Raw genomic sequence first — 24,093 nt, 5'->3', positions numbered from 1 at the left:
CTTGCTCTTGAGCTTCCAGCCCTCATTCCCCCACCTTGGGGATTAATTCATTCTGTTTATGGTCGTCTGTGTCCAGGAACCTGCCAAGCAAATCCAGTTGATGTGCTTGCTCAGTGTTCTACAGGGAACAAGAAAACAAAATAGGAAAGTCTAGATGGACTGTTCATGGAATTGGAATATTTGGTTCGAGAACTCGAAGAGGAGTTTGCTTTTGGCTTTTCATTTGTACATTTTGGCACAGCGGAGAGTTCAGAGCCTGAAAGTTCCAATTCAGTTCATTTTGGACTACACATTGGCAGGAACTATTATTTTTTGTTCTGTTCTGAGCCATAGTGGGGCGATTTTGTTTTGCTGTGATTTGGAGTTCAAATAGTCTCCGGGCCATATGGCTGAATTCTCCGTGGGTATAATTGTTTAGCGTAGATAAACAGGCCCCTCGGTCCACCGAGTCCGCACCGACCAGCTATCCCGTACACTAGCACTATCCTACACACTAGGGACACTTTACAATCTTTACCAAAGCCAATTAACCTACAAACCTGTTCGTCTTTGGGGAGGGGGGGGATGTGGGATGAAACCGGAGCACCTGGAGAAAACAGACGTGGTCACGGGGAGAATGTACAAACTCTGTACAGACCACACCCATGGTCAGGATCGAACCTGGATTTCTGGTGCTGTATGGAGGCAACTCTACCGCTGCGCCACCTATCTATTTTCTATGTTTCTACAACATCTACCTCATTACAACCCACAGGCCACTGTGCTAAGGTCCAACCTCCATGACTTGTCGATGGGGCTGCTTTGTATGGAGAGTGCTAAAGCCAGAATCAGTTAGGGGCTGCAGATTATGACAATGGGTGAGGTTGAAAGTGCTTAAGATAACATTTGCATAAATTGTATTCAGACAAGGAACAGATGTGCTGTTAAATTCCATCATCTAAAATAAGTTACCAGTTGTGCAGCTTTGATGTTAACTTTGCAGAAAAAAAGCAGCATTTTACCATCTGTCCCAACTTGTCTCTGTTTTATACGAAAGTAATACCTCTCAGGTGTAGTTAGCGTGGGATGTGGGATCGGCAACAAACCAGTTTTCTCAGCAAACTCTCCCCCTTTCATGATGACCTGTTGAATGTTGTGATGTTTTTTTGAGATGGAGAAATAAAAATTGGAACGTGCCCTAGAAAATTAGTCTATGATCATCACATGTGCCGAGGTACAGTGGAAAGCTTTGCTTTGCCTTTGTTTTGATTTTCCAATCAATACCATACAGTATGTGTAGGAAGCAACTGCTGGTTTACACCGAAGATAGACGCAAAATGTTGGAGCAACTCAGCCGGACAGGCAGCATCTTTGGAGAGAAAGAATGGGTGACGTTTCGGGTCGAGACCATTCGACAAACATTGCCTCTACTTCTTTCGGAGAGTGGGGAAATTGAGCCAAAATAGAAAGAAAATCAGAACCATTTTACCAGGGTGGAAATGACAAGACTAGAGGGCATAGGTTTAAGGTGAGAGGCCGGGGAGGCTACCTTGTCATCGGTAGCCCAGGCTGGCGGTGAAGGTTGCCACGTCCGTCAGCTATAACCAAAATTCGCTATAAAGCGATCTGTAATAACAGAGGTAGTAGTATAGTAGTATTACACAAAAAGCTGGTGTAACTCAGCGAGACAGGCAGCATCTCTGGAGAGAAGGAACCGGGTCTGAAGAAGGGTCTCCAGAGATGCTGCTTGTCCTGCAAAGTTACTCCAGCTTTTGGTGTCTATCTTCGCAGTGAACAGGTTAATGTGGTTGGTCCACAACAGATCATTGATAATATTAACGTCAAGGAACTTGAAGCTCTCAACCGTTCTACCTCGGCACCATTGAGGCTGGTTGGGGCAAGTACTGCACCACACTTCCTGAATTAGATTTTTAGCACTTTTTAAATAAATAATATGAGAATTATTAATGATCGTCTACATTTTAAAAGCGACGGTGCAAGCTTCCTTTACACAGAGAGTGATGGATACTTGGAATGCATGGTCTGGGGTGTTGACAAAGGCAGATATGATGGTGGATATGGATCATGTGCAGGTAGAGGCTATTAGTTAAACAGGCATTATGTGTAGCACAGACATTGTGGGCCGAATGGCCTGTTCCTTTTGCTTTACTGTTCTAAGTTTTATGTTGTAACTTGTGCGCACTGAAAGGAAATAATGCTCCTGGTATATTGTGCCATTTCCTCAAGTATTAATTATAGTCAGAGATTTAAAGTTAGAGCTTAGAGATGCATGATGCATACACTGTGGATTGTTTTGCATTTGATGGATTGTCCATTCGTTGGCAATGATTCTTTAATAAAGGGCTCTGTTGAAGCATGTTCCGAGTTGCCGTTGGTGCATGCAGTGTCTGAGCTGAACGTACAGCCAGTACTGTCCTTTCTCCTCATGTTTCCAGTTGCATTACATGCAGCTCTCGACGGCTGAGAAGGGCTGTTCAAGAGAGAGTGTTTTATTGTCATATGTCCCAGACAGAACAATGAAATCCTTACTTGCAGTAGCACTACAGATACATGCACACAGGACACTGAGCGCCCGCATAACAAGACTAAAAAACAGCTTCTACCATAGAGCTGTGACACTACTGAACTCTATCCCCTTCCCACACTGATTCCCCCCCCTCTCTCTCTCACACACCCGCCCATACTCCTATATGTTTATAGTCTCATTTTTTTAATAGTTATTTTTTAAACGTATTTTATACTCGTATTCCTGTGCAGCTGGAGGACTGCTCCAACAAAATGTTGTTGTCTTGTACAATGACAATAAAGATTATTATTATTATTATTACAGTACTCTGTAAACACTGTAATCAATGAGAACAAAGGGGAAATATTCAGCATGTATATGTAAATATATATATATGTTTGTGTGTGTGATATACATATATATGTATATGAGTGTAGATATATGTGTGTGTATATATATATGTGTGTGTATATATATATATATATATATATATATATATATATGTGTATGTGTCTATATATGTGTGTGTCTCTATATATGTGTGATGTGTGTATATATATTTTTATGTGTGTCTGTGTGTGTGTGTATATATATATATGTGTGTGTGTATATGTGTGTGTATATGTGTGTGTGTGTGTGTATATATATGTGTGTGTGTGTATGTATATGTGTATGTGTATATGTGTCTGTGTGTGTGTGTGTATATATATATGTGTGTGTGTGTGTGTATATATATGTGTGATGTGTGTATATGTATATATGTATGTATGTGTGTGTGTGTATATATGTATGTGTCTATGTATACGTGTGTGTATGTATGTGTGTGTGTGTATATATGTATGTGTCTATGTATACGTGTGTGTATGTATGTGTGTCTATACACGCACACACAACAAACAAATAAAGTCTGCATTAGTGGTGTTGAAGTGGAAATAGTTGAGAGCTTCAAGTTTAAATATCATTGACAATTTATTCTGGCCCATCCACATTGAAGCTATGACCAAAACAGCACACCAACGCCTCTACTTCCTCAGGGGACTAAAGAAGTTTGGCATCTCTCTAACACCTCTCACCAACTACTACAGATGCCCTGTAGAAAGCATTACTACCGGGTTGCATCACAGCGTGGTCCCAGCCTCTATTCACGGCACCGCTGTTATTTTCTGATATTCCTCAGTCAGTTGGAGGACACAATCGTGGAATTTGTAGATAACACAGATGTTGGAAGTGTTGTATATGGTGAAGGGGACATGAATGGACCTGAACAACATCCAAATAAATGGTTTGCTACAAAGCCGATGAAATCTGATGCAGCAATGTGCCAGATGATACATTTGGTGGGAAAGGCAACACCTGGTGAATGGTGCAGTTACAAAGGTGACAAAAAGTACGTGCGTGTTTGTGAAGAATTCTTTGAAGGTGTTGGGACAAGTTTAGCAAAACAATTAAGAAAATATATAGAATACTGGACTTTATAAATAGAGGCACAAAGTACAAAATCCAGGATGCCATATAAAATCATTTATAAAATCATCATTTAAGCCCCTCTGGAATATTGCATGCATTTCTGACAACCATATTTAATGAAGCTTTTGAAAGGGTCGTGAAGGAACTCTAGATCAGTTCTGACTATGTTAATGTCAAGGTTGGGTTGATGGGCTGGAGATGATATGGATGGACTCCTTAAGGCACCAAAGTTGTGCCATAGTTCATGTTGCCCATAGTCCAGGGAATTGGGTTCACTTCTGACCTGGAACGGCTGTCTGTGTATAGTTAGCACATTCTCTCCATGGACACCTATGTTTCCTCCCACGTCCCAAACACTTGGTGTATAGGAAGGAACTGCAGATGCTGGTTTACACCGAAGATGAGCACAAAATCCTGGAGTAACTCAGCGGGTCATGCAGCACCTCTGGAGAAAATGAATAGGTGATGTTTCGGGTCGAGACCCTTCTTCAGACAAGGGTTTCAAGAAGGATCTTGACCCGAAACGTCACCTATTCCTTTTCTCCAGAGATGCTGTCTGACCCGCTGGGTTACTCCAGGATTTTGTGTGAGCTTAATGTCAGGTTGGTGTCGGGTTAATTGGCGAGTAGACTTTGGCTTTCAGGCTAAACTAATGGTGACAAGAACCAAAGGGGAGTTGATGAACCAAGTGCAGTGGAACAGGAAAATAAAGAGAGGGGGGAAGGGATTGGTAGGAATGCTCTCCTGGGAGCCATCATGGAGTCGATGGGCTGAATAGCCTCCTCCTGTGTTGTAAATACAAGATTAGGGCAAAGAAGGTGACCTATCTGTAATATTTGCAGTTCAGATAGGTAGGTTCTATTTTTCTACTCTCTTTCCAGAGCGAAACTAGGGAGCATAAGCGAAGACATGGGAACAGGAGGCTGAGGAGGTGATCTTATAGAGGTGTATAACATCATGAGGGGAATAGATGGGGTGAAGGTGAATGCACAGTCTTTTACCCAGGGTGGGAGAATCTGGTACCAGAGGGCATAGGTTTCAAGTGAGAGGGGAATAATTTAATAGGAACCTGAAGGGGCATCTTGTTCACTCGTAAGGTGGGGGGTATATGGAATGAGCTGCCAGAGGAGGTAGTTGAGGCGTACAATAACAGAGCCATCTCCATCATCAAAGACCCTTACCACCCATCACATGACCCATCCTCCCATGGAGAGGAAGGAGGTTAGCTAAGGGGATGTCCCACTTCTTCCCACAACCTAGATTCATGGACTTTGCCCCCTGAGATTGCCACCAACCCCATACTGCAGCAGCAGCCACTGTTGTGCCGTCGGTCACTGTTGAGTTTCGTAGAGTGTTAAATTTGAGGTATTTTTTATTTTTATTTATATTTATTTTTTCATGTACACTGAATGGACACTGGTTGAGCAACGTTTTTTTGTTTCCTCTGGGTATGCAAATACTCAGGAAATGACAATAAAGATATACAATACAATACAATACATTTAAAGCATATTGACCCAGGTACATGGAGAGGAAAGGTTTAAGGGCCTGTCCCACTTTCACAACCTAATTCACGACCTCTGCCGAGTTTGCCCTTGACTCATACTCGAGCAGCATGGTCGTCACGAGGTCGTAGGAGGTCGTACGTAGGGCGTAGCAGGCCGTGATGCTAGTAATAGGTACTCGTGGCATCAAGTAGGTCGGGCGTTTTTTCTAGCATGATGAAAAATGTTCACGAATAAAAAAGGTCGTGAATTAGGTCGTGAAAGTAGGACAGGGGCTTTAGAGGAATATGGGTCAAATGCTGGTATGTGGAACTAGCTGAGATAGGGCATCTTGGTCTGTATGGTTGGGTTGGGCCGAAGGGCCTAACTCTGTGTTGTATGACTATACAACTCTATGAATCTGAATGCTTTTCTCCAACAAAGAATGCTTGGAATCTACATGCACTCCCTGCATGGTTGGGATTGGGGGCATCAATGGATGCTGATTCAGTAGAAAGGGGACTGGATAAATAATTACAGAAATAAATTGCAGGGAAATTAGGAAAAAGTAAGTAAAATGGAAATAGTGGGAATCCCCTTGAGAAGTTTGGCCCAGCCTCACTGACCTGCTTGACCTGTCTATACTGGTCCATATAGTCATTCCACAGTGAGGGTGGCGCAGCAGTAGAGTTACTGCCTCACAGCGCCAGAGACCCAGGTTCAATTCTGACTATGGGCGCTGTCTGTATGTTCTCCCTGTAACTGCGTGGGTTTTCTCCAGGTGCTCCGGTTTCCTCCCACACTCCAAAGATGTGCGGGCTTGTAGGTTAATTGGCCCCTGTGAATTGTAAGTTGTCCCATGGAGGGTGTGTAGGGTAGAACTCATGTACGAGTGACCGTGGGTCAGTCAGGACTCGGTGGGCCGAAGGGCCTGTTTAAGCACTGTATCTCCAAACCTAAAACTAGTCAGCATGTGTACGAGGGCACAGCTTGGCTGCAGTGTCAGAGAAAGGAGAAAAAGTATGAGAAAGTTTATTGTTGAAAAGGAATAGAGAAAGAAGGTACACCTTGGGTGGTGAGATTCTCGAAGGGAAACAAGATTCATTGCCACTGTCTCAATTGTATGGATACTTAAGATTCACAGAGTGGAAGAGAAACATTAAAAGACAAATTTACATTCTGGGCATTACATCAGGCTTCGGATGAAAACTCATAGAGCTGATGATGAATTTGCACAAGACCAGTTAGACTCCAGTTCTGATCATCCATAGAATGAATGTTAGTGCCATAAAGGATTTGCCAGAATGATGCTGGGAACAATGGCCAATAATTATGAAGCAAGGCTGGAAAAATAATTTTGTTCCATATTAGAGCAGAGAAGATTGAGAGGGCCTGAAATGAACCTTTCAGAGTTATGAATTGGCTTGGCGCAATGAATAAAGCAATGGGGTTGAACACAGAGAGGAAGTTTTAAACAAATTCTTTTTTTTAATTTTTTTTTTTAATTGAAGGTTATTTAGTGCATGGGACATTTCCACACAAGGCCCATTCTTCGGAAAGTGAAAACGAAAACGTCACACACGTGACCGGACGTCATCGCACGAGGTAATACGTTAAAAAATATTATTGAGAGGGAGATTCATCTTAATCATTGCTCCGTTTTCCTACCGACAGAACTATAATGCTTGTCTGCTGAAGAAATGAACATTCTAGTTTTTTTTTAAATTCACAGAGTTTGTAAAACGCTGCCGTGTGGTGTCACACACGTGACCAGCCGCATTTGACCCCTGACCGTAAAAAACAAACATTGTCGGCATAATATATAACATTTTCACGATAAACGGGGAAAAGTATGAATCATATATACAGTGCAAAACAATATACCTGTGGTGCTTTCAGAATTAGAAGAGATGTAGTCCACAATTTTTCACCTTGTTGGTCACACACGTGACTAAGAATGGGCCACAGTGGAATGGAATAGAACTGGATTGGTATTTGGGTGCAGGAAGATGTAACTGGCTGTGGAGAAAGAGTAAAGGGAGTTTTGTTTTGCAAGTGAAGTTAACCCTGTAAGATTAAACCTTGAAAATCAATGCTGGACATGATGCTGGCTCAGGTGAGGGAGTCTGCAATCTGATTACAGGTGTGTAGGAAGGAACTGCAGATGCTGGTTTATACCGAAGATGGAGCAACTCAGCGGGTCAGGCAGCATCTCTGGGGAAAAGGACCAGGTGACGTTTTGGATCGGAACCCTACTTCATAAGGTTATAAGTGATAGGGGGCAGCATTAGGCTCTTCGGCCCATCAAGTCTGCTCTGCCCTTCAATCGTGACTGATCCATCTCTTCCTCCTAACCCCATTCTCCTGCCTTCATCCCATTACCTCTGACACCCGTACTAATCAAGAATCTATCTATCTCTGCCTTAAAAGTATCCATTGACATGGTCCCCACAGCCTTCTGTGGCAATGAATTCCACAGATTCACCATCATCTACCCAGCCTCCTATCACGGTTTACAGGCAGGGAACATGAATTTGAGGTGGAAATGAGGAGACATTTCTTTATCCCAACCCCCTTCCCCTGGAGAAGTGAACTTTTGGAATTATCTGCCCGATTTGGAAGTTCATTTTCTGAGTATATTCAAGACCAAGATAATAAGGGAATGGAAAATGATGGAGTTCATGCAGAGAAGTGGTTCTGAAAGAGCTGATTGAATGGGAGAGCAGAGAGGGAGGGCCAGAATGGCCTGCGCCAGCTTATATTCCCTCTGATGTTCTGTTCTCATGTTTTACACAGTATCAATGCTCACATTAAAGATGGTACCAAAGGCGTTCAGGCCTGAAACCAATTTGTCAAAGTGTTGTACAAAGGATGCAAAAGAAAAGGTTCTAACATACATTCAGTCAGTCAGACGAAATGGATACATGGCCAGTGGGCAGATAGTCTGAATGTGATAGAGGTAATTTTCTCATGAAGATAGTGGCTGAACAAACCGGATCCACAAAATGAATTGTCTATTGATTTCAGCTTCCTTCACTGAGTAATGTTATTTTGTATAATGTGAAAATGATGCATTAGAACCAGCCTTTGAATTCTCACTGAGGAGCAACAGTGGCTTTCAATTCAGGCAAGATCTCGCTGGCAAAAATATGGTGTAATTCTTGCTTTAGAATTGTAAAACGGGTCTTTTTATAACGTTTTGTGGCATGGCGGCGCAGCGGTAGAGTTGCTGCCTTACGCCGCTTGAAGCGCCGGAGACCCGGGTTCGATCCTGTACGGAGTTTGTACGTTCTCCCCGTGACCGCGTGGGTTTTCTCTGAGATCTTCGGTTTCCTCCTACACTGTAAAGATGTATATCTTGATATAAATGTAAGTTGTCCCTAGTATGTTGGATAGTGTTAATGTGTGGGGATCGCTGGTCAGTGCGGACTCGGTGGGCCCGCAGGATTTGTTTCCGCGCTGTTATTTGGACAAGTGCATGGATAGGAAAAGTTTACAGCGATATTGGCTAAATGTGGGCAAGTGGGACTAGTTTGGATGGGGCCTCTTGGTCAATATGGACACATTTGTCTGAAAGTCCTGATTCTGTGCTGTATATGACTATGATTCGCAGTCTGTCACTTGTAGCTGTAATAATAATAATAATAATAATACATTTTATTTTCGGGCGGCTTTCAAATCTCAAGGTCACCTTACAAAGATTAAACAGAAGAGAAAAAAAACATATAGTCGGAGAAAAATAAATAATAAGGACATCATCAATACACAAATTAAAGATAGAAATCGCTCCAAAGACACAAAATCAAAAAAATAAAAAAAAAACACAATGTGAAGAGAGAGCAGCGGCAGCTAAAGCGCGCCAGCGTCCACTCTCTCTTCCGACAGCCATCTTGGACACAGACTAACAAAGTAACTACACACAGAAAAATCATCCCCCCACAGTGGTTACCACTGTGGGGGAAGGCACAATGTCCAGTCCCCAACCCCAGTTCTCCCAGAAGTCAGGCCTATTAAGGCCACCGCTGTTGCCTCAACGGAGGCCCGATGTTCCTGGCCGTTCTAGCCGGGTGGTGTTGCCCCGGCGTCGGGAGAGTCCTCACAGCGGCTGGGCCACCTGGAACGGCCGCTTCCTAGCAGGGGATTGTCGGCTTCCGAAGCCGACAAGGACGCACCGAGTTGGAGCTCCCAGGCTCCCGATGCTAAAGTCGGCGCCGCCCGCTCCGCTCCGCTCCGCAGCCCGGAGGTGTTTCTCTCGGCGGTCCAGTTCACCGGAGCTCCAGAGCGTCGATCCAGCGCGGCGACCCAGGCAAGGCATCGCCCGCTCCGCTCTGCGATGGCGCTCCAGCGTTGTGTCGCCACCGAAGCCGAGGTACTGGGCGGTCCCCGCCAGGAAACGGCGCTCCAAGCCCGCTGGTAGGCCACGAGGACGTGTCGACAGGCAGCCCGGAGAAAAAGCTGTCTCACCGACCAGGTAGGGACCTAGAAGTACGGTCACCTCCTTCCCCCCACAATAAGAAGTCCATTTCTCCGAAAAAACGACGAACAAAACTAACTAAAAACTGAAAAATAAAGAATTAAACGGACGGCTGCTGGTTAGCAACCGTTCCCCAAGATGGCTCCTCCTTACTGTAGAGTTATATGGCTAGTTGATGTGGTCCTTGTAGAATTTGGAATCGAGAACCTGAGGACATGGGTTTAAGTTGAGGGGGAAAGATTTAATAGGAACCTGAGGGGTACTTGTTCACACAAAGGGTGGTGGGTGTATGGAACAAGCTGCGAGAGGAGGTAGTCGAGGCAGGAACTATCGTGACATTTAAGAAATATTTGGACAGGTACATGAATAGGATGGGTTTAGAGGGATATGGACCAAAACACAGACATAGATGGGACATGGGCCAGTGTGGGCAGGTTGGCCTGTTTCCACGCTGTATGACTCTGTGACTCTAATTACAAAAGTTTCCACTGTGTCATTAGATGAAGAGAAACTGCATTCGAACCTGAGGCCAGATTCAGTTGGTTCTGCCTGGCTGGCTTAATCAGCTAGAATTTCCCCTTAATTAACCATCAGTTCATTTTGCACGTGCTATAATGAGCATTGTTAGATTACGCTGCCGAGTCAGCATAATTAAACTTAAAGGCTGCTTAATTTTATTAAACCTCACGTTGTCTCGGTTTGTGATGCTGCGTGGAGCACAACACTGCACCCACATTCTCTTCTCCGCTACTTCCACTGTCTCCACAGTCGGAGGCTGGGCCTACGCACGGCCCCAGATGTCCCATCCTGGGCCACTGCAAGGAGCTGAGAGCCGCTTCCCTTCCATTCCACTTAAATGTAGAAGAAAAACATGGAAACAGAGACGCTTGCAAACCTCACCAGTTCTGTCAAAACATCATCAATCAAAAGCGTGAAACCGTCCTGCATTTAGCAGGTGCTGCCGATTTTCCAGCTGTTTGTTCATAAGTTCTTGGAGCAGCATTAGGCCATTCGGCCTATCAAGCCTAGACTCTCATTCAATCATGGCTGATCTATTTTTCAATCTCAACCCCATTCTCATCCCCAGTCTTGGTCAATACACCCTTGGTCAATACACTCAGGTCTCTGGCACTGTAAGGCAGCAAGTCTACCGCTGTGCCACCATGCCACCCTAAAGGTCTCCAAGCACAATACACCTAGATAGCCCACAGATTTGGAAAGATTCGCTGGCATCTGGTTCTACATTTCCATATGTGTGTCTAGTTTCAGATGGGCCTTCTCCCCATAACCTCTGACACCTAGGTTGTATGCTCATATGGCACAGAAACAGGTCTTTCGGCCCATCTCATCCCTGCTGCAAATGATGCCTGTCTAAGCAAGTCCCATCGTTCGCATATATCCTTCCAAACCTTCCTATTCATAGGCAGGTAGAATCTGAAATATTAAATGAAAATTAAATGAAAATTAAGTTTTCAGATATTTAAGGAAATGGCATCCTACATGAATGTGAAGAAGTGTTTTAGGGCCAGACTAGTGTTTAGATAATAATTGTGAATCATTCAACAAGGTACTATGTTTCATGTTATTTCCTAGTGTTTAGTTTGTAAAAGTTGAAATGTTCAAACTCACTGATTTCAACCAATGTACTAGAGGTAAGTATTGTTGTCAAGAGGGTTTAGTTGTCTGATGTACCGAAAAGTGAACAGTGCAATTTTTGCAAACAATTATTTCCCAGTCTTCAAGGTCCTGTTAGCTAAATCTGTATCTCGCAGAGCTGTCAGAGTAATAACACTGAATGTCTGAGTAACTTTTAAGAGAAGGAGCCAATGGAGTATTAATTGTGTAGAAAAGATGCTGGTTTAAACCGAAGATAAGACAGAAGGAATGGGTGACGTTTCGAGTCGAGACTCTTCTTCAGACTGAAGAAGTCTCAACCTGTAACGTCACCCATTCCTGCTCTCCAGAGATGCTGCCTCCCTGTCCTGCTGAGTTACTCCAGCATTTTGTGTTTATTTTTGGAGTATTACTTGAAGGGTTGCCACTGGCACTGAGTAGCATGAAATAGTCGGACTGCTTGACATAACACTGATAGGAAGTTATGATACTGGGGTCACAAGGTGGATGGCAATTAACTTGAAAGCATTACTATGTGATGTGCACTGGCTCTGTTCTATCATCTACTCGGTGACTTTCATGCTTAAATAATTTGTGGGGAAGTGCTAAGTGGGTGTGAGTCTGAAAGGTCGAATCTCAAGAAAATGTATTCTGATTTCATTAACACATTTAACATGCAGAAACGCTGTTTATCCCTTTCCGTATTCTGCTCCATCCGAGGACAAATGGACACTAAGCCACCAACTAGAGAGGTGATCCGGTTTCCTCCCACACTCCATAGACGTACAGATTTGCTGGCTAATTGGCTTCTGTAAGGGAGGAACAGTGGCGCAGCGGTAAATTGGGCGAGTCCAGAACCAGGGGCCATAGTCTTAGAATAAAGGGGAGGCCATCTAAGACTGAGGTGAGAAAAAACTTTTTCACCCAGAGAGTTGTGAATTTGTGGAATTTCCTGCCACAGAGGGCAGTGGTGGCCAAATCATTGGATGGATTTAAGAGAGAGTTAGATAGAGCTCTAGGGGCTAGTGGAATCAAGGGATACGGGGAGAAGGCAGGCACAGGTTATTGATTGGGGACGATCAGCCATGATTGCAATGAATGGCGGTGCTGGCTCGAAGGGCCAAATGGCCTCCTCCTGCAACTATTTTCTATGTCTATGTCTAAGTTGCTGCCTTACGGTGCCAGAAAGCCGTGCTCAATCCTGACTGTGGGCGTTGTATGTACAGGGTTTTAACGTTCTCCCTGTGACCGCGTGGGTTTTCTCTGGGTGGTCCGGTTTCCTCCCACACTCCAAGGACCTACAGGTTTAATAATAATAATAATAATCTTTATTTATATAGCGCTTTTCAACAAAACCAGTATTTGAACCAAAGTGCTTTACAGAGATTGATTAAATTAATAGAACAGACCAAATGTCAATATATCCATACAAAAACAAAAAAGAGAAAAAGAAAAAAAGACACAGAACAGTACACTATAGAAATCAACAAGAAACGTCCCCCCACAGCAGAATTCACTGTGAGGGAAGGCACTAAAAATATCCAGTTCTCCCCCTCATAGTCCACCCGAGGTCGGGGTCTATATGTGGCCTCCTCAGCCAACTCGATGTTCTCAGGCCCTCTGCCGCGAAGCTGGATCATCGGCGTCGGGTGAACATTCTTCAGCGGCCTGGACTGAAGCGGCCGCTTCCTCCCTGAAGACTGCAATGTCCAAAGTTCTCAGGCCGCGCTGGCCGGACCGCTGACATTGGCGAACTCGGACACCAGGCCCCGCGGTGTTGAAATCCAGTGCCGCCCGCCCGCGGCTGGACGCTCTGCAGCCGCAGCTCAGCGATGTTGCAGTCGGCGTTCCCAGTGCCCCGGAGCTTACCCGAAGGCGACCCGGTAAGGCATCGCCCGCTCCGTGTTGGTGTTGGTGTCCCAGCATCTGCACCGCCGGCGAAGCTGTAATCCCGGCAGGAAATCGTCGCTCCAGCGCTGCTCCAGCTCGATGGTAGGCCGCACAGAGAGGACGAAGAAGCGGTTCGGAAGAAAACCGCATCTCCGACCAGGTAGGACTGGGATCAAAACAGTTTCCCCCTTCCCCCCCCCCCCCCCCCACCCACACCACAGAAAAGAAGACTTCCAATTAAAAGTTCCCACGGACAGGACTAAAAATAAAAATAAAAAAGGGAGAAAGGACGGACTGCAGGAGGAGCAGCCATACACAACAGCGCATCACCCCCGCAGTCCGCCATCTTAGAGAAGGGAGATAAGGGGAGAAGGGGGATAGAGGGAGAGGAGGGAGGTAGGGAGGGGAGAGGGGTTATGGAGGGTGGGAGGAAGTGACTGAGGGTATCCACGCGTGCAGATTTAAAAATAACTGAAAGTCGCCCCTTGCGTGGGCCCGGTATCCGCGTGTGTGGGATTTGAAATTACTATTTCACCTGGCCCACGGGAAGGGAGAGGAGCGGGACCCGGGGCAAGGACTAGGCTGCAGTCTCGGCCTCCCCGGCTCCAGGCCGCTCAGCTCTCTCCCCCCCCCCCCCCCCCCGACCTCAAGTACAACTTAATCCCCGACGTTGTGGAGAAAACGGGGCTGGCGGTGGTTTACATCGCGATCCCGGGGAGGTGAGGAGATAGAGTGGGGGGGATTAAGAGGAGGAGGTAGGGAGGGAGAGGGAGGAATTGGACTAAAAATAAAAATAAAAAAGGGAGAAAGGACGGACCGCAGGAGGAGCAGCCATACACAACGGCGCATCACCCCCGCAGTCCGCCATCTAGGGGTTGTAGATTAATTGGTTCTGTAAAATTGTATATTGCCCCTAATGTATCGTGGGATAGTGCTAGTGTACGGGGTGATCGCTGTTGGGCCAAAGGGCCTGTTTCCGCGCGCTCTCTCTGAATTCTAAAGTAATGTCCAAAAAGCAATTAGGGGCAAGAGATGTATGGGAAAGAACTGCAGATGCTGGTTTAAACTGAAAATAGACACATTAAGCTGGAGTAACTCAGCGGGTCAGACGGCATCTCTGGAGCAACTCCAGTTTTTTGTGTCTTATCGAGGGACAAGAGGTTACTGACTGAAAAAACTCGGCAACTGAAAGAGCCGAACACTTACACAACTTTTCATTTCATCCTCTGGAGGATGTGACTCGTACGGTATGACGTGAGGTGGGATTAGCAACAGAAAGAAAAATCCTTCCTTGGCATGTATTGACCAGCTGGGGGCTTCTGACTTGCTACAAATCTTGGCTTGAAGCAATATCTCCGTTACTTTAAATGCAAGCATGGTTTAAGAAGTGATTTTGCTCTACAACTTCAAATGCTTTCCATTTTTAATGACTTAAATGCCAACAGGGAAAGAATCGACCCTAACAATGGATGGGTTTCTCTGCACTGACAATGCAATTGAATGTCGGGTATGGCATTAAAGTTCAACAGCACGGTGGTGCAGCGGTAGAGTTGCTCTCATTACAGCGAATGCAGCGCCGGACACCCGGGTTCGATCCCGATTACGGGTGCTGTCTGTACGGAGTTTGTACGTTCTCCCCGTGACCTGCGTGGGATTTCTCCGAGATCTTTGGTTTCCTCCCACACATAAAGATGTACAGGATTGTAGGTTAATTGGCTTGGTAAATGTAAAAATTGTCCATAGTGGGTGTTAATGTGCGGGGATCGCTGGTCGGCGCGGACCCGGTGGGACGAAAGGGCCTGTTTCCGCGCTGTATCACTAAACTAAAAAAAAATAAATAAACATAGGATACTAGTTGATATTAAACTGAGCATTTATTTTTGCTCATTTGCTTATCAAAGGCACGGATAGGGTAGACACTCAGATCCTTTTTCCCCCAGTGGGAAAGTATCAGATACTGGAGTGCATTTGCTTTAAGGGGCTGTCCCACTGCACGAGCTAATTCAAGAGTTCTCCTGAGTTTCCCCTGATTCAAACTCGGAGAATTACGGTAATAGCCACTCGTAGGTACTCGGGGCTCAGGTGGACATTTTTCAACATGTTGAAAAATCTTCACGAGTCTTCCCGAGCTTACAGCGTTTCCCGAGTGCCTGCCGTTAGCGTTACCAGCCGCTAATGGACGTCCCCGAGCTCCGACGTACCAGCTACGTACATTCTATGTGCTTGCCACAAGTTTGATTTTTTTTTAAACTCGCGAGAGCTCTTGAATTAGCTCGTACGGTGGGACAGCCCCTTTAAGGTGAGAGAAGCAAAGTTTAAAGGAGATGTGCAGGGCAGGTTTTTATACACTGAGGGTGGTGGGTGCCTGGAACATGCTGCCTTGGGCGTTGGTGGAGGCAGATTCACCAACTCTGTGGCATTTAAGAGGCTTTTGGATAGGCAGATGGATATGCAGGGAATGGAGGGATGGATTATATGCAGGTAGATAAGAGATGGTCTGTACTGATCTATGTATCTATATTTTACTTGCTTTTAGTGTGGACTTTGTTTGGTGGGACCGCTATTCTGCTGGTGACGCCCCTTATGTAATGCTGACACTTGCACCCTGGTGAAGGGCATGGATGTGAACATTCCCTCCCCTCCTCTGGGGCGTGAGTTCAGTGGAGGTTCCTCCACATCGGTCCAGTTGCCCCATCGAGTGAGCGTAGTGGGGGGGAGGTCAAGGATCACCTCCTGCATCTCCACTGAGCCATTGGTGTGGGACGGCGATCGCTGGGCAAAAGGCAGAGTCCTCGTCTGGGCCAGTAATCGGGGAATAGGACAGGCGTGGACAACGTGCGTCTTGTGCACGATGTGGGGAGACCACAAGCGGACGTAAGGGCGAGTGTGTGAAGTGAAACGTTCTTCGAGCTGGAGCAGGCCCAGTGCGGGCAGCAGGTAGTTCAACAACCAGGGAGCAGTGCTGAACTACCATCCACCTCACCTCAGACTATCCTTGATCTGACTTTGCTGGCTTAACCTTGCACCAAACATTATTCCCTTCTCATGTATCTCTACGCTGTAAATGGCTCGATTGTATTCTGCTGACTGGAGAGCACACAACAAAAGCTACTGTACCTCGGTACACATGACAATGAACTAAACTGAACGGGCGCAGAACACAGTTAAAGATGCCGCGAGGAATCCTGTGGCTGTGGCAATAACTGTATGTTATTGCCTGGGATGGCAGGACTTTCATATGAAGAAAGACTGGATAGACTCGGCTTGTACTCGCTAGAATTTAGAAGACTGAGGGGGGATCTTAAAGAAACTTATAAAATTCTTAAGGGGTTGGACAGGTTAGATGCAGGAAGATTGTTCCCGATGTTGGGGAAGTCCAGAACAAGGGGTCACTGTTTAAGGATAAGGGGGAAATCTTTTAGGACCGAGATGAGAAAAACATTTTTCACACAGAGAGTGGTGAATGTCTGGAATTCTCTGCCACAGAAGGTAGTTGAGGCCAGTTCATTGGCTATATTTAAGAGGGAGCTAGATGTGGCCCTTGTGGCTAAAGGGATCAAGGGGTATGGAGAGAAGGCAGGTACAGGATACTGAGTTGGATGATCAGCCATGATCATATTGAATGGCGGTGCAGGCTCGAAGGGCCGAATGGCCTACTCCTGCACCTAATTTCTATGTGTCTATGTTACAGCCATCACCACTGTTGTTTGCTGCCTGTGACCCATGGTGCTTGTACTAAATATTTATGGAAGTAGTGTGTGTGTCTAATCGGTCATGTTTCCATGTTGTCCACCTACTCAGCACAATGCAAGCCTCCTGCTGCCAGAGTTCACGATCGTTAACGTGGGTGGGTCCGCGCTACCCCCTCTCAGTATTGTTCACCTGGCAAAATGTTTTAAATGTCAGGATAATTGTGCGATGTGTCAGGACACGCTTCCTGGGAACTCAGGAGCTGAAGCAGCATTCTTCAGTAAACAATGCTGGGAGTTAGCGCTGGCCAATATAACATAGTGTGTCTTATAGTAGGACTTTGTGGTGTCGGGATGAGAGAGCCTGGTTTCTCCATATCACATTGCTCCATTCCCATGACTGCTTACTATTCTACAAGGGAAGAACAAAAGGGCTTCTGGCATTGTTGCTGTTTTTGATTAGTCCTTTTGCATACCTTTCATTCATGTGTTCTCTGTACCTCTACTTTCCCTCTCCCCTGACTCTCTGTCTGAAGAAGTGCCTCGACTCGAGGCATCGCCTGTTCCTTTTCTCCAGAGACGCTGATTTACTCAAGTATTGTGTGTCCGTCTCCAGTGGAAGCCAGCATCTGCAGTTCCTTCCCACACGCTCTCTTGCCTCCGTGGCATCTTGGAGAGTTGGCAGTTCTCCCTTCGTCTTCTCTCCAAGTTGTGGACTGCAGGGATTTTTGCCTAGTTGTAGTTGGCAGCTGAGATGCAGTAAAACATAACCCTGAATGGGATCTGGTTTCTACGGGTGACCTGTACGAAAGCCTTTCATGATTAAATCCCCGTTGCGTATCACAAACTCCCTTGAATGGGTTAAGACGAGAAGGTTTACAACTCCAGTTATCGACTTGTGCAGTAAGAATATTATTATATACGTTTTAATGTTTACACTTCAATAAAAAGACTGAACCGTCTCTCGAGTTGTCTTTGCAAGGAAAAACATCCTTACATGGGTGAAATCTGGCAGCATTCAAAAGCAGCAGTAAACACTGCATTACTTTGACATCAATAATTAATGAAAAGCTATAATTTAAGACCTTGTAGGCTGAATTATGAGCCACGTTATAATCATAGAGTCTTACAGCATGGAAATAGGCTCTTCAGCCTAACTTGTCCACATCAGCCAACACTAGTCCCATCTACACTAGTCCCACCTGACTGCGTTTGGCCGGTATCTCTCTAAACGCGTCCCATCCATGTACCTGCCTAAATGTTTCTTCAACGTTGCGATAGTACTTGCCTCTACTACCTCCTCTGGCAGCACCATCCATGCACCTAACCCTCCCCCCCCCCCTCTCCCATCCCCTCATTGTATGGAAATGGTTACCCCTTAGATTCCTATTAAACAATTCCCCCTCTCACCTTAAACCCATGACCTCTGGTTCTCGATTCCCCTACTCTGGGCAAGAGACTCTGTGCGTCTACCCGATCTGTTCCTCTCATGATCTTGTACACAGTGGAACACACCCGAGAACCAAACGCCTGTACATTGTGCTGACTCCAGTTCTGTCCCACGTGTGTGGGGACACGGCAGCAGAATCCAAGCCAAGCATCGGTCTGCTGCGGACAACCCAGCTTGTTTCAATGAGCTTAAGATACACAAATGATACTTTATATGGACCTCTCTGGGCCGATGCCATCTGTGTGCTGGATGAAAGAGCCACGTTCAATATCGGCAGTGTTTTAACACTTTTGACTTTTGTTAAGTAATTGTTGGATCAGCCCCAAAGGTCTCCAGCAGGCCCCTTAACACAAAATCCTGCTGGATGATTTAAGTTTGGAACATTTTGTGGCACGAGTGATTCTTTGGGCAATACAATTTCTGTTGAAAGTTAGTGAAAAATCTGATGCTTTTTGGTGGATGAATCATGCACACTAAAACCTCCACACCTACCAACCCAATTAAAACAGAAGCTCACATTGTTGTTATTCGGGACAACATACCTCCTCAGCCGCAATTTAATAATATATCTAAACATTGCACCACACCGTCTTGCTACCAAGTACTGTGTGGAGCTCCTCTGACATTTTCCTACCTCTAGTTCTCTTCCCCCCTCCCCCCTGCCTATCCCCCCCCCCTCCCCCCCCCCCCCCCCCCCCCATCCCTCCCCCCCCCCCCCCCCCCCCCCACCTTCAGTTCGGAGAAGGGTTACATCCTGAAACGTCACCCATCCTTTTTCTCCAGAGATGCTGCCTGATCCACTAAGTTACTCCAACAATTTGTGTCCATCTAAGAGCTACTCCTAATTGGGTGATGCTATTTACTGGAGCCATAGAGTGATACTTGTCCACACTGGCCAACATGTCCCAGCTACACTAGTCCCTAAGTGAAAGGAGCAGAATTAGGCCATTCAGCCATTCAACCACGGCTGATCTATCTCTCTCTCCTAACCCCATTACTCCAGCATGTTTGGTCTATCTTTGGTGTAAACCAGCATCTGCAGTTCCTTCCTGCATATTGTGTTTCAGTGTGCTGAGGCCTATGTCAGATTGGGGGAAAAAAGCGAAAGGTTTTAAAATGCACTGAAGATTCGAGTGGTTTGGATCAGATGTAGGAAATATCTCTCACGATGTGGGGCTGGAACTGTCTTGCTGGTACATTCTTGTTGAAGACATCTGTTTGATAGATTAATGAGGCTGGTTGGGGAGAGAGAGAAAACTAACAAAGGGATGTGTAGAAGTTGATGTGCAGGTTAAATGTGGAGGGATTACCCAGCAGATCAGGCAGTGTCAGTGGGGACAGCAGAACGAGTCAATATTATACAACCATCTGCAGCATTCCATCAGTAGTATTTGCTTTTCTCCTCTCTAGCATCCCTGAAACAAATGTTTCTGGATCATTGTTACATTGCTATTCATGGCAGCTTCTTCTGTGCAAATTCTATTTAAACCCTGTGTGGGAAGGAACTGCAGATGCTGGTTTAAACCAAAGATAGACACAAAAAGCTGGAGGAACTCAGCGGGTCAGGCAGCATCTCTGGAGAAAAGGTATAGGTGATGTTTTGGGTCAAGACTCTTCTTCAGTTTGAAGAAGGGTCGCGACCCGAAATGTCACCTATTTCTTTTCTCCAGAGATGCTGTCTGACTCACTGAGTTACTCCAGCGTTTTGTGTCTATCTTCTACTTAAACCCTGGTTCCATTTCAAATGTGCCTCTTCAATCATGCAGTCATTTGTTTAGACTTAGTTTAGTTTAGTTTAGAGATACAGCACGGAAACAGGCCCTTCGGCCCTTTGAGTTCAACCCGTACATTGGCACTATCCTACACACACTCGGGACAATTTACAATTGTACTGAAGCCAATTAGCCTACAATGTCTTTGGAGTGTAGAGGGAAACCGAATCACCCGGAGAAAACCCACGCAGTCACGGGGAGAATGTACAAACTCCGTACACACTGCACCCTAATCGGGATCGAACCCGGGCCTCTGGTGCTGCAAGCACTGTAAGGCAGCAACTCTACCGCTGCACCACCCTGCTGCCCTAAATTTCAGCCTCACAGCATCAGAGACCTGGGTTTGATCCAGGACAGAGAGGCTGAATGGTGGCCGGGCGAGGAGAGGGACGATCTGGACGGATACAACGGCTGCAATGGGTCTCTATGGCCGGCTGCAACTTGGACTTTGAAAATTGAGCCAACCTGGTGACTCTTGTATACGGTCTCAGTGGGCTGTTTTAGTACACTTTGTACTCAATCTGGGATTGTGTATATGTATCACTGTACTGAGCTGTATGAAGAAAAATCAGCTTCAGTTCAGTTTAGTTTATTGTCACATCTACCGAGGTACAGTGAAAAGCTTTTGTTGTGTGGTAACCAGTCAGCAGAAAGACAATACATGATTACAATCGATCCATTTACAGTGTACAGGTACATGATAAGGGAATAACGTTTAGTGCAAGATAAAGCCTGAAATGTCCGATCAAGGATAGTCCGAGGGTCACCAACGAGGTTGATAGTAGTTCAGGACTGCTCTCTAGTTGTGGTAGCATGATTCAGTTGCCTGATAACAACTGGGAAGAAACTGTCCCTGAATCTGGAGGTGTGCGTTTTCACACTTCTGTACCTTGATGGGAAAGAGAAGGAGTGGCCAGGGTGCGACTATTCCTTGATGATGCTGCCGGCCTTTCCGAGGCAGCGTGAGGTGTAGATGGAGTCAATGGAAGGGAGGTTGGTTTGTGTGCGCACCTTGGTACACATGACACATTTGAACCATTGAACCATATGAAGCGTTTGTGAGGAGACCATTAATCTCTTGATGCTGGTGTGTGGGTGGACTGAAGGATGTGGTTGATCTTCTGGTTTGAATAGTCAGCTCTGGGACCGGCTGTACACAGGGTTCAGTGATGTGCTAACCTGTTTGAGGGCAGTGTTGAGACTTGAACTGCTACAGTGGTGTACGTACGTGATCTTACACAATCCCATGGCTACATGGGAAGGGCCTTTGGCGTCATTGTGAAGGGGTGGCGTTTGGGAATGTTGGATGCATGTTTGGGCTTGCTGTTCACCCATCCTCGCTAGAATATTTCCGGTTTTGTGAGTAATGAGGAATATTGTGAATAGCCTCACTTTTAGCAGAAGTATTATCCACGTCTAACGCTAAAGGCCCCGCACGGGTTCTGTCCCAGCGGAGAATGAGTGCGGGAGAACACTCTCTGGGAGATCGATGTTTTAGTTTAATTTTGAGTTTTGGAGATACAGCATGGAAACGGGCCCATGCTAGTATTTAGTGGTATGTTGAACAAAAGTACATGTCCCCAACAACATCAAAGTGAATCTTCGTCAAAGTGGGTTGCAGCACCCCTCGCCTGAGTTGACCCATGACCTGCCATGCATTGTCCTGCCCCTCCACTCTTCCAGCTTTCTGTCCAACTCCTGCAATCAGTCTGCAGACGGGTCCCGACCCGAAACGTTGTCTGTCCATGTTCTCCAAGGCTGCTGCCTGACTTGCTGAGTTGCTCCAGCGTTTTGTGTCTTTCCTTGTTCCATTCATTTCTCTCTCGGCCCAAGTGCGATGGCCACTCATTATATGGCGGTGAGAGAGGATTTACATCCAACCACAGATAGGTGTGGAGGCCAAGTCCGTGGATATTTCTAAGGCGGAGGTTGACAGATTCTTGATTAGTGCGGGCGTCAGGGGTTATGGGGGTCAGGACTTTCATATGAAGAAAGACTGGATAGACTCGGTTTGTACTCGCTAGAATTTAGAAGATTGAGGGGGGATCTTATAGAAACTTACCAAATTCTTAAGGGGTTGGACAGGCTAGATGCAGGAAGATTGTTCCCGATGTTGGGGAAGTCCAGGACAAGGGGTCACTGTTTAAGGATAAGGGGGAAATCTTTTAGGACCGAGATGAGGAAAACATTTTTCACACAGAGAGTGGTGAATCTCTGGAATTCTCTGCCACAGAAGGGAGTTGAGGCCAGTTCATTGGCTATATTTAAGAGGGAGTTAGATGTGGCCCTTGTGGCTAAAGGGATCAGGGGGTATGGAGAGAAGGCAGGTACAGGATACTGAGTTGGATGATCAGCCATGATCATATTGAATGGCGGTGCAGGCTCGAAGGGCCGAATGGCCTACTCCTGCACCTATTTTCTGTTTCTATGTTTCTATGAAGGCAGGAAAATGGGGATTGATTGATCAGCCATGATTGTCTGGAGGAGTAGACTTGATGGGCTGAATGTTCCAATTTTGCTGCTAGAACCTATGAACCATATATTGTTAAGAATGACTATGTTTTCTACCCATGTGTGTGCTTTTTATTGAAGGATGCAGCATTTTACACAGCAGCTGCCAACTCTCCTCCTCTATCTAACATGGTAATTGGCTGTTCATCTGTATCCACCGGGATTTTAAAAGATTTTTTTCAGTTACAATTTGTTTGTTGTCGAGGGAACATCAGTGGAAAAGTGAAAGTTAAAATCAGGCCGTGTGTACTGTGAGGTGAGAAATTGTTTACACTGTGTGGTTAGGGCAGGGAATGTTTACTGAAGGGACTGGTACGGACACAGCCCATTGCATCTTCCGCGAGGAGTGTCGATAAACCTGTGAAGCGGAGAAACGCTGGGAGTGGGAGGAAAGAGCAGAGCTTCTGATTTAGGATTCTGCTGCTCTAACAGGCATGGATCGGATAAGGTTCATTGTGGCGTGTGTGTGTGGCAGTATTTTGCATCTGTATTCACTAAAGACACGGAGAACAGTGTCATCGGGCGATTAAACACTACAACCTCTAAATAAACTGAACTACATAGACCTGGGAGCATTGTCTTTGCACTATTATTTTTGTTGTTTTAATATATTTATTGTTTGATCATTTATATGCACACATATATGTTTATATGTATGAATTTATGCATATGTGTTTATATGTAATATGCGGAGATATGTATGTTTGTATGTATATATGTGTGTCTGTGTGTATATACATGCGCACACACACACATATATATACAATATCTACATACAAACACATATTATATATATATATATATACACCCACACACATATTTTTATATGTAACACACATATATATATACACACACACATATAAATAAATATAACCTTAAGCAAACATATTTGTGGATGTGTGTATATATATATTTACATATATATATATAGATATAGACACACAACCACAGATATATTTACATATATAGATACACACACTCCCACAGATATATGTGCTTAGTTATATCCGCACGTATATACACATGCATATATGCAGGCACAGATATGTGTGCTTAAGGTTATATATTTAAACACACAGATATAAATATAAACAAGCCATTTAGATTTATTGTAAACTGACTGGTTGCATATAACAAAAGCTTTGCACGGTACCTTGGTGCGTGACTATAAACTAAACTGGACTGAACTGTGAACTTGGAAGCAGAAAGAGTGACGTTCTATTGAAAGAACATCTC

General features: G+C 45.4%; 1 long non-coding RNA gene across 1 annotated transcript in view; it reads right to left on the bottom strand.

Annotated features, from left to right (window-relative positions):
* LOC129712593 (uncharacterized) overlaps nucleotides 1-18,770 on the bottom strand; it is a 35,031-nt gene extending 16,261 nt beyond the window's left edge. The window contains exons 1-2 of the long non-coding RNA XR_008726095.1: nucleotides 18,535-18,770; nucleotides 7,342-7,476 (exon numbers count right to left, since the gene is read on the bottom strand). This is a non-coding gene — a long non-coding RNA (uncharacterized LOC129712593). The remainder of the gene's footprint in view (nucleotides 1-7,341; nucleotides 7,477-18,534) is intronic.
* Nucleotides 18,771-24,093: the final 5,323 nt, after the last annotated feature.

Source organism: Leucoraja erinacea, chromosome 33 (assembly GCF_028641065.1).
Source record: "Leucoraja erinacea ecotype New England chromosome 33, Leri_hhj_1, whole genome shotgun sequence".
NCBI lineage: Eukaryota > Metazoa > Chordata > Chondrichthyes > Rajiformes > Rajidae > Leucoraja > Leucoraja erinaceus.
The sequence above is the reverse complement of the archived record's forward strand: the minus strand, read 5'-3'. Positions and strand labels throughout refer to the sequence as shown.